Below are 11,260 nucleotides of genomic sequence, written 5' to 3' on the forward strand. Positions count from 1 at the left end.
GAAGCTGAAATAACAGTTAAACTCTATCAAGAATAATTCTCATCAACTCATATCATAAGTGCTGCATTTATAATGCAGGTAAAGAGTTTATAAAATCCATTTCATTTCAAGGCACAACTTATAACGTGTGGCCATTACCATTAAAAAGATATCCCGCAGAACATCTCACAAGATGAGAGGAGGCAGAATAGCATATCAGTGTATCTCCAGTAACCAGAAGCTATTTAGTCCTGCCAGCAGTGCTCCAACATAACCATCATTTCTCTGCTCACTTGCACAGAAACTCTCACAACATCTGCTCAGAATTTTTTTCCAACAAAATAGTTTTCCATGCGAAGTTACTAGCTAAAAAAAAGTGAGCTGTTCATGGAACTGTGGCACTTGCAGATAATTCTGGGCAAATTTCTTCTTGACCTCCAGCACAACAGCAGTGAGGATTACTTAGGTTCCCTGGATTTTTTGGCTGAACAGCAGAGGGGCTGCTCTAAAGTCAGAGTCAGTTGTGTAGGCTTGTATGAAAACATATTCTGTCAGGGGACTATCTCAGAGGGAGTCCTGGGATTCTAGTTCCCCAGGTGCCCCAGAGATAGCGAGAAAACAACTCTGTGTTCCAAAGGATAAAACGTCATCACACATCTGAATCGAGGGACACGTTAGCCAGGAAAGATTTTTCCGTTACTCCAAAATATCAGTCACTGGGAAAAAGAAAAGTGGTTAGCATGGAAAGACAGGTAACTAAGATGCAAAATGTTTTTCAAAGTTAGATTCAATTCTTTAAAGTAATGTCAAACTTTAAACATTTCATTTTGAAGTGTTTGGGGTTTTTTTTTCCCCCAGAACTTCTCATTTCAGAAGAAATTTTTACATCTCAATGGTTTGCTTTGATTTATAATGGAATGCTACATTTTACTGGAGAACTTCCCACTGGATGAGTATTCATCCAGTTAAATTTGTCAGAATCCTAAAATGCAGCTTACCTCAGAATTCACTGCATTGTTTTAAAAATTAACATGGCAACAGTAATTAGCACTGGTAATTGCAAAGTGGCAGTAGTAATTAAACCAGCATATCAGGAAATATTTTTCAACAAGCAAGTCTATTATATTTTGAAACATGTCTCCCAAGACAAGTAACAAAAGCCCCACCACTTGGATCAATTAAGTGAGACAAAATACTTCAAATATTTCAAAACTTGAAAATACACTGTGAGGAACAATCCCCTGCCACCCAAGCAGATGGACAAGATGATCTTTTAGGTTCTTTAAATCTCCAAAATCTAGGGAACAAACTAGCACTGCCATGGGGAGTAGGGATGCCAATGGGCATACCCTGCCTTCCAGAACTCCCATTAACCTAATCAAGAGGAATCTTGAGCAAGACCAGGACTGTGACCTGTACAGCAGCGATTGGGGCTTCTGCAGATGTCCTGGGTACTTCTGAACCACTTTGCTTCCTTGGGACTGGCTAACAAAGTCTGGCAAGGCATAACCCAAACCAGGCTGCAAAACTCTCTCCAAAACTGGGAAAGACTCCTCTAACAACTCTGCTGTTCCTAAGGACCAAAGCAACTGCTTCAGTAATTGCCTGGCTCTGTCTATAGAGGCTGTAGAGGAACTATTCAGTAAAAAGCTTTGCAGCCAGAGGATCTGCATGTGCTGGGTCTCCCCTCGTGCCTAGCCAACAGGAGATGAGACCATCACCCCAATATTATAAGCTTGAAGGGATACAAAAAAACAGACTTCAAAGCTCCAGCCTTCAAGCATGTCATCCCTGCAGCAAGCAATACAAGAGGCCAGTTCAGGCCTCTTGGGATGATTTCAGCTTTCAATACTTCAGTGCAGCAACTACCACATCATCTGCACACCTCTACAGGTGCTGTGGGAATATCAAAAAACTTTATGAAACTTTCAGTCTAGAATCGCTTCATCTCATAGCAACAGATTGTATTCATGAGATTGCATAAAGGAGAGGAAATGCTCTGCAATTTGATATTCCTTAAATCCATGTCATTTACATGTCTTTATTCACAGTCTACTTCTTCTCCTCATTTTATTTTTTAATGGCCTGTACTAGTATCAATAAAAACCCTGGCCTTCATTTATCTTTCTTCGATTCTTCCAAATGCCAGAGGAAATTTCTTAGTCAAAAAAATAACCTGTTTCTTGCTATTTTTTTTTAATTTCTCATGATTTCTGAACACCTGCTCTTTATGTCATACTGCAAAATGCTAAGCAATTAAAAACTTACAGAACCAGGGAAAAAACAAAGCTTGTCAGCGTACAGGGAATTATACATTAGGCAGTAACAGCTCCACTTGCAGCCACAAGTAAATTGTTAATTTATGTGTGTAATCAGTGCTAAACTACAAAAGTCAAAAATTACTGGGATTTTTATGTTTAGACTTTAAAGTGAAAAAAATTAAAAAGCTAAATACCCATGGCAACCTTAATTTTATTCATCTTGCCCTGTGATGCAGCTCTTGTTCAGTGATTTCACATTCCTGAGTAAACCTACATCTCTCAGATGATATAAAGCAAGGTTAAAGAATTCTAAAATTAATAAAGTCCTTCAGCATACTTGTAAAGTGTGCTGGAGGCATTCAAATGCTCATTTGGAAGAAAAAAGAATTAACTGCATTAATTTTTGAAAGTAAATAAATGCAAACTGCTATTGAAGTATTTTCAACTCATCTCTTTTACTCTTAGTATATCCTTTTTCACATTTTGCTCAGTCTCTCAGTATGAGAAATAAGTAACATGTTACTCATTTTACCTTTTAGTGTTTAGTCTCTGCTTCTTTGCTTATGGTCCAATGAGAGATGAAAAATTATATTTACCATGATTGTTTGGGGGGGGGCTCTTTATCTTTCCTTACTGGAATGTTTTTATAATTATTTTTATAGACAAATGTTATTTTGTATGACAATGTTTAAGGTAAGTAGAATGATCCTGTAAAATTTCCAGGCAGTTTAGCATGTGTTTTTAGCATAACACTCTAGTAATAGGATGCTTATAGACTCATGCAGTCATGTCCAGTAAGTGTGTAAATTAGCAGGTCCTCCCTCATCTTCAGAGCTCAATATCTAATTTCATCCAAATTTAAAAGACAAGGACATAAGCCTCCAATATAATTTTTAGTTCCTACAAGTTTAATGGAAAAATGAGCAGGCTGGAAGACAGACATGAATTAATGTAGCCAGTGACATCCCAGAAGGGGGGCAAGTGGAGCTGAGCCATCTCCCATTCTGTCACAGCAACCAGGTGGCATTAGCACGCTGGATATGCAAAGTGCAGGTTAGCCAGGGGGCTGATACAGCAGTGGGGAAATGAATTACAAATCATTGTCTATTTTCTCAATGGGATTGTACTTTTATGCTCCTGACAAGGTTTACCATCCAGATCTCAACATCATTCTCTCCAAAAAATGCATTGCTTCTAAGTAATGAATGCTATGGCCTGCAAACTTCCCACCTAAAGGGTGTTGTACAGGTTGGAAGGATTCAAGTAGTCTTGAAATTAAGGGCAGAAGTAATTAGACTTTTAAAAGTAGCCAGTTAATGAACTTTGAAAAGGGACTGCAGGGGGTCAGGTTGAGGAGCTGATGTAGCGTTCAGCCTGGCTGACACCGGTGTCAGTGGGAGGAGAACGACTGCTGAGAGCACTTTCTGCACACACTGAACAAAATGTATTATCTTTAGCAGAGACTCATTTCTTTACACTGTGAAAGTGATGAAGCTGCCTCTCACGAATACAGTGGAGTCCAGCAATCAGTTTTGGTGAGCTATATAACACACTGGCAAGTCTCTTGGCTCTGTGCGCATTGCCCCAAGCCAGAAGGTATCAGAGCTCCAAACCTCAGAGAGTCCCAGTCATCTCTTACAGGCAGCCTACTTCCAGCTCCCTTCAGATCATCCCTTGACACTTGATGCTGTCACAGCAAAAAAACCTAGTAGTTTCTGAATCAAGAAGAACCATCTATTTTGCTTCAAGCCCACAAATAAAAATAAAAACCCTGCTCAAAATCACCCCCAGAATTTCTAGAATCACAGCATACTTCCTCTGGCTGCTCTGTACAGGCAACACACAGGCATTAATACGAGATCCTTACCTAAAGTCATGGAGAACCATAATCAAATGCCATTCATTCTCTTGCCCTTTCTCAAAAACAAACAAAAAAACCTCCACAAAAACAACAACAAAGAGCAACAACTACCTTATCCTTTGTATTGGAAGTTAACAGGATGCGCTTTTCTCTCCTCTTACTGAAAAATAAAATAACACACCATTAACTTTGGTAACAGTAAAATATACTAATGGTATATAAAACACTACTCATCACAATTTTGGCTACAATTCAGGAATTGCAACTGAATAGGATTCCTTGATGCTCCACAAAACCCAATCCCAATTTGGGGTCTATAGCAGCATTGCTGCTTAAGGAGCACTTAGATGTTTCCTTCAGATAAAATATCTGATACTGAAATGTTTCTGGATGAGATCTTATGCATGTAAAGAAATTTCAGTTCCTCACAGTGTGTCAACAGATTTCACCCAAGTTTGTGTTTTGCCACTTCTGCACTCTACAGCTTAAGCTGAAAGTTCTGCTGGTGCTCCAGAGCACTATGAATAAACCTTATACATGAGGCAGTGATTGAGTACACAAACAGAAACCCATTCCCCTTACCTCAGAGCCATTTAGTGATTTTGAGCTTGTATGTAGCCATGACATCTTCTAAGACATCTACCACTAGAAAGTATTACAAAGTAAATTCTGTGTACTCAGCCACATTTCTTTCTCTCTCTTGCTAACAACTACATGAGGCCAGGAATGCCTTCCCCATCCCTCACAAAGCTCTAGCTGATGCTGTTTGCTCACTTCAAGCATTAGAGATTGTCTGCAGTGGTTCTACATAAAGGTGACAAACAGGCTCAGAACTGTAAGGCTTCCATGGAGATCCCATGGGATGTGTCACTAGAGAAATCAGAGTGTGTGGGGACATGGTGCTGGATAGCAAAGCAAGAAGCACAGGAACCCTTTTCAATGTGTGAAGGGAAGCATCTGCCCAAATTCTTTCAGCTGGGTGGTTTGCTGAGAGAGCGTAAGGCAGAGTGTGAAGGGAAGCAGCAAGGAGAAATGCAAATAGTCAAAACCAGGATAGGAAGCAGAGTGTTAAGCTGAACAGCATTTCAGAGTGAAACCCTCACTTCCCTTCGTGCATTCCTCAGCCATGCTCAGAGATTGTCCATCAGCTACGCATTGTCTCAGGAAGGGGAATGTGAGACCTCTCTGGACGTGCAATAAAACATGATTATCCCACAAAAGACAGAGCCTGTGATTCTCCAGCAAACATCTTCTCGGTTCTGGCTATTAGGAGGTTTATCAGATTCACCTCTCACAGGAACAGCACCATATGTGACTGCATGAGCAGCAGTCACAATCCTCTGAGCTGTTTTTCCTCACCTTTGGAACGGGCGATGTCCTGAGCGCTCTCTCAAAACCACCTGAGAGAGGGAAGCTCATGCATCTTCTCCACCAACCATAGACCTGCCCCACAAAGCGCAGCCTCGGCAGTAAGCGTGGCTGTGGCCCGCTCCCCAAAGCTCCGACAAGGGAAGCGCTGCGTGCAAAGAGTGATGTCCTGCAGACAAGGCAGCGCTGAAGGGGGCCGCCTTGATTAAACCAGGCCGTTCTGCTCACAAGTCCTCTGTGCACGCTCTCGGTTATGGCTGTTAGAGCTGCAGCAGGGTGACATGAATTGCTTTTTATCTAATTGGAAAACACCCACAGAGTTTAGAAGTACTCATTTAGACAGGCAAATCAATAAAGCAAATGGTAAGCATGAGAATACAGTGCAACTACAGAGTCTCTGTGGGTCCTGTATGCTTTTGCTTAATAAAGATTAACTCTTGCCAGTTTGCTACAATACCCAGACCCTGATAATAGCAGAACTGGTGGATTCTACCCTATAATGGCAAGGAGTAGCTTGCCCTTATGCATACACCTCAAGGGAAGAGAATAAGTCCTTTGCTAATGAGGCTAGAAAATCAGAATATGTTGCAGAGAAGGCAGAAGAGAGGAAAAACCTCCTTTAATTGTAACAGTTCTGAAGCTGGCAATCAGATTTCTATTAAAAGGGGGGGAAAAAGCAAAATCTGGTTTGCAAAACAATAAAAGCAGCAGCTGTGTTTCTACAGAGGTCTGCTGCTATAAGGCAAATTGCAATGAAGGAAATGAGCAGAAAAGTGAGCCCAGCTTCTGAACTTTCAACTTTTCTTGTCCTTTTACTTCCACACTCATCAGTGACTGCACAAATCCCCACCCACAGAGTCACTAAAAAAAAAAAAAATCAGGACTATTTAGAACAATTATTTAGTTGCTAAAAACCCCTACATGTTTCAAGAAGAAAAAAAAAAAACACAACAGCAAAAGCCCCACAATTATTACAGTTCTTAGTTCAGGATTAGTTTTGTTTTTCTTATTTCTCTTTGACATTCCTTCCCCTAAATCTCCAATCACTTTCACAACAGGCTTATACTGAGTAGCTTCAGGCAGCTGAGAAAATAAAAATCCTGTTTAGCAATGTAAGTATCTCTCTTCTCACTGTTGCTAATAGGAGTTCTGTGCATAAATCACAGCATGCACCAAAGGGAGAACAGATCTTGAAGCCCACAACTATCTTCACCCACTGCTTGATTCTCTTCTCATTTACACTAACATATTGGCCTCAGGGGGAGCTCTTCTGACATGTCTCAGTGTAAGCCAGAGGAAAAGCAGGCCCCTGGGATGACAATAGAGAATTTGGCATCTTAGCCTGCTGGCAAAGGTCAGAAGGAATGTTCAGAGTAATACAGGTTGAGTCATAATGGCTCCACAGAAACCAAAGGCATGGGATAGATTAGCACTCATGTTCCAAATTCAGCCATCCTTCCCTTACCATCACCTGCTGGCCCTTCCACATGTGCTTTACAGAAGTATAGATAACCCAGTATTTGCTTGCAGAGGTGACAACTGTTTAGAAAAAGATGTTGGAGGAAGTTGACAGGGGTGACAATCGCCCCGTGTGAACCACTCACTGCATGACTGAGGGTGAGTCTGCCAAGCAGCTTCTAATGGCCATTGCTATTGAGATTAGAAAGCTCTTCTCTGTTTCAAGAAAAAAAATTGCCAGCAGGATTTTCGGTAAGTTCTTTTATATATAGCTGCTGTAGTTCTTTAGTTCATGTTTCCTTTCAATCTAACATACTGATCAACAGAAACAAGTAAAAACCAAACAGATCCTTAAAAAAAGTACTTTCATTTGCATTTATGTTCAGTTAGAAAAAGAAATGCATAATAAAATTAACAGATTTTTTTATTAGCTCCTTTTCCTCTTATTGACAAATTCCTCTTATTAAATCCTTTTAACAAGGATTTTATATTCTCTTGCTTCATCCCACACTAAAGTCATGATCCCATACTTTGGACATCAGTCTGTTGCCATGGAAATCATCATAATATCACCAAAAATGCAGTATTGTGACTTCACTGCAGGATCAAGGACAGAGAAAAAGACAGGCTGTATGGGATCAAGTCCTTAAGCAGCAATAGGCTTAGTTATTAACACAAAGAAAGAGAACAAATTTTAAAAATACATCAGAGGCAAATTCACATATGTTTTGCAAAGTTCAAAGAGTATTTTCCCTAGAAGGCAAATGCCATTTGAAGCAGTAATTTCAAAGAGATCCTAAGTGCCTAGTTTCTGTTCTTCCAATCTGTAATCCCATTCACCGTTTGAAACATGCCCTTTCTGGGAATAAATTCTGGTCATTTTTCATTCCATCCCTTCCCAATGCTCACTCAGGACCTCCTTGCCAAGTTTGCAGTCCCATTTCAGTAGTGAAAGGGCTGATACTTAATTCAAATGAACTTTTTCAATTGAACACAGTCATTTAGTTCAGGTGGTTTGGGTGGTGGGATGAGGTGACAATATACCAAATCCAACCCCAAAATTGAATTTACTTGTGGCTAGCATAACATGCAGACCTGGTAAGCTCTCTCCAAGCCTATAAGTACATACTTTCAGACACTTAGTATCCCCAAGACTGCATTTTGCCTCTGAAGAGGTAAAGTGAACTCTTCTATTCATTTTCAACCTCTCCTATAGCACTGGTTAAGAACAGGACAGGCTTTAATGATCCAGCAACAGAAGGCTTTCTTAAGAGCTGGCCAGGCCAGTTTCAACAGTTACACACAACTTCAAAGGTGCAAATTTTGAGCACTTCATCTATTATAAAACAGTTACTAAAGGTTCATCCAGGACTCTCCATATCCCAGTAAGGCTCTGTGAATGAATTAAAACTTGGAGGAAAAGAAACACCATTAATACTTCAAAAACTTAAATAGATCAATGGATTCTGCATGATGGTCGGTGCTACCACATCCTGTTGATGTAATTTCTGACAGCAGCAGCAACCTTACAAGAATTATAGCAACAGACACACTTTAAGAAACTCCAGAAGACAGTTGTGGCCTCAGTAATTTCCTTTCAGGACATATTTGTTTTCATGAGCTCTGTTCCAGAGATCATTTTAGGAGGTTGCCTAAAGCTGAAGAAGAGAACTGGCTCTGCTGCAGAATTCAACTTCAGACTTTGAGCTTTAACTAGCATGACCTTCTTCCAAAACCTGCCAGGCTTGGCAGCTCTCTGAGAGCTCCTTTCCACAAACCAACATCAAACAGTTTCTCCCTGCAACTCTGTCTCAGGAAGAAAATAGGATTTGCAATAGTCACAGACAGTACAAAAGGTGCTGGAAGAAATATTAGAGAGAGAGAAAAGAAAGCAGTGGTTGAGATAAGACTGTTCCCTTCATGGGTTCTCTCTTTTTTTGTTGGATGAAATACTTATCTTTCTTCTGAACACCAACATGCACACACCATAAACTTGTGATTGCTTATGAATTTACATGTATACAGCTTAGGTTTCTCAACATTACTAAATCTTCCCAGTGAGAAAGCCTAGAGCATCTGTTCTACATACCAAAAGTCTATTCAGTCTTCTATTCATACCAAAAGACTATTAAGAATTCACTGTGTTTTTTGCCTCCAGATGTGTTTTAAGCTGCTGTGAAGCCTCAGAATTCAGCAGATTAATGTGCTCCAAATGTCATTTGATAAAGGGCACTGTTGCCAATGGTTCACTCACACTGTACAGATTTAATTACCTAAATGAAGTACCCTCCAAGAAAAGCACATTTCTTTTGGTTAGGAGTTTTTTTTGCAATTGCATTTTTAGGATTTTTTTTTTAAAAACAAAACTCCACTTCAGTTTATATTTTTTTCCTTTCTAATTGAAATTAATCTCCCTAGCTGTTTTATTTTAGAAAACACCTGGAACAGGACTATTATTTCAAAGAGGCAATTATGAAATTGGAAATATAACTATGATACTTATTTATTTAATTACAGATATAAATAGGAACTATAATGCAGAAATTGCTTACAGGCATCTTCCTGGATTGTGTTGGAAGAAAACTGCAGAATCTGCTGCTCATCTAATTCCAAGGAGACTCAAACTGAGATAAAATAAAGAGGCAGCTACATCTACTACTGAGTTCTGCCTGAAACTTTGGCTTGACCTTTCCTTCTCATAGCCCTGCTAGAGCAACCAGAGCAAAAATTGTGAGGGTTTTAGCAAATTACTGAAAATAACAACAATACTGCAGCTCTGACTCCAGAAAGCAGGACTTCTCTGATCCTGGAGTAAGCAAAGCAGGATTAAGCCACAATAACAGCCCGTATTGTTTGCCAGAAGTCTTAGTCATTTGCCTTTTCGAGCTGGGAAAGTTAATCTTATGTTGAAATGTCTACAGATAAAACAGAGGCAGCATCAGTTGACAGACAGAAGTTAGTGCTTTAAAGGAAATTGACAGTGGAGGTTTTTAAGAGAAGGGAGAATGAGATCATCTCAGGAATAAAATGGTTACATGGGACTAAAGTGTCTCTAAAGGGCTTCTCCTGACCCTGTGGTATTCATAAAGCCTGTTCTTTAGGGCACCTATGCCAACATTGCCCAGAGCAAGGCAGAGAGATGGCAGCAACAGCAGCAATCAGAACAAAATGTAGTTATTCACAATCCCTGTTCAGAGCCTTTCATTATTTTAGCTGGCCACAGTGACAGCAATAATTAGGCACTTTTAGCACAGCATGTTACCTTTCAGAAATCAAGGCACTCCCCCACACTCCCCACCCCCCTGAGAGCCATGTCAAGGGGCAACTTCCACAACTGCTGCCTGCTGACCCCTCTCTGACATGATTTGATCATTCTCTGTTATTGATCTCAGCTCTTTTTTCCATCCATGACTCCCAAGCCACCTGCCAGGTAATAAAAATCTGCATCAAAATGCACAGCACACAGGGTGCTGCGAGCCAGAAGCAACATTTGTCTTACAGACCTGGAAACCTGACAGTGTCGATAGGGGCCAGTTATCACAGTGCTGACTGATCTTTCTGCTGAGGTTGTAAATAACTTCCATGGATAGCCAAATGGGGATAAAAATGGAGAATCTGCCACGGTAGCTATAAAAACAAGGTGCTGCTGTGTCAGTGGCAGCAGACAGAGTTAAGCAAGATAAGCAGCCCCTGCTGCCTGTAGACCTCTAAAGACTGCCTGAGTTTCAAAGGGAAAGTACAGGATGATAGGTTTTTCTTGCACCACCATTAATTATATCTTTTCCTTTTACTGCATTGCTGTCCATCAAGTACTCAGAGGAAAAGCCCAACACAAACATCTCTAAATGGCTCGATTAAGCCTTATAAGAATATGTGACATTCCAATACCAGTCTCACGCAGGAAAATTTTGTATCCCTTTGCTCTCCAAAGCACCTCCAAACCCCATATGCCAATGGAAGCAAATGTACCCACTGAGTGAGGTCAGCAGTATTTCTGTTTTGAGATTTGCCTCTTTTCTTACTCCCTTCCTCCACCACAATATGAAAGTCCAAAATGTGCCTTGTGTGGCTATATATCTGAGTTACACATTGCTTCCTAAAAGCCTATTGTGCCAGGTTTACACCGAAAATTCAGTGTAGCAACCCAGCATACTACTAAAATAAAGGCAACAAAGACCTAGAGCTAATGCCACATGCTACGCCAAAGAGATGAAGGTTACAGACCTGATTCTGTCTCAAAGCTTTTCCATTTCTGTTCCACCTCTCCAGCCCTGAATGAGGACTTAACTCACAAGAGCAATAAAACTGGAGACAAGTTAGGCAAGTAAAGGAA

General features: G+C 40.4%; 1 long non-coding RNA gene across 2 annotated transcripts; it reads left to right on the forward strand.

The window, feature by feature from the left end:
- Nucleotides 1-6,933: 6,933 nt before the first annotated feature.
- Nucleotides 6,934-9,589, forward strand: LOC128801184 (uncharacterized). Of its 2 annotated transcripts, none has more exons than XR_008435146.1 (2): nucleotides 6,934-7,179; nucleotides 9,445-9,589. It is a non-coding gene; the product is annotated as an uncharacterized LOC128801184 (long non-coding RNA). The 2 variants fall into 2 exon arrangements; XR_008435147.1 differs by having other exon boundaries at nucleotides 9,482-9,589.
- Nucleotides 9,590-11,260: the final 1,671 nt, after the last annotated feature.

Source organism: Vidua chalybeata, chromosome 1 (assembly GCF_026979565.1).
Source record: "Vidua chalybeata isolate OUT-0048 chromosome 1, bVidCha1 merged haplotype, whole genome shotgun sequence".
Taxonomy (NCBI): Eukaryota; Metazoa; Chordata; class Aves; order Passeriformes; family Viduidae; genus Vidua; species Vidua chalybeata.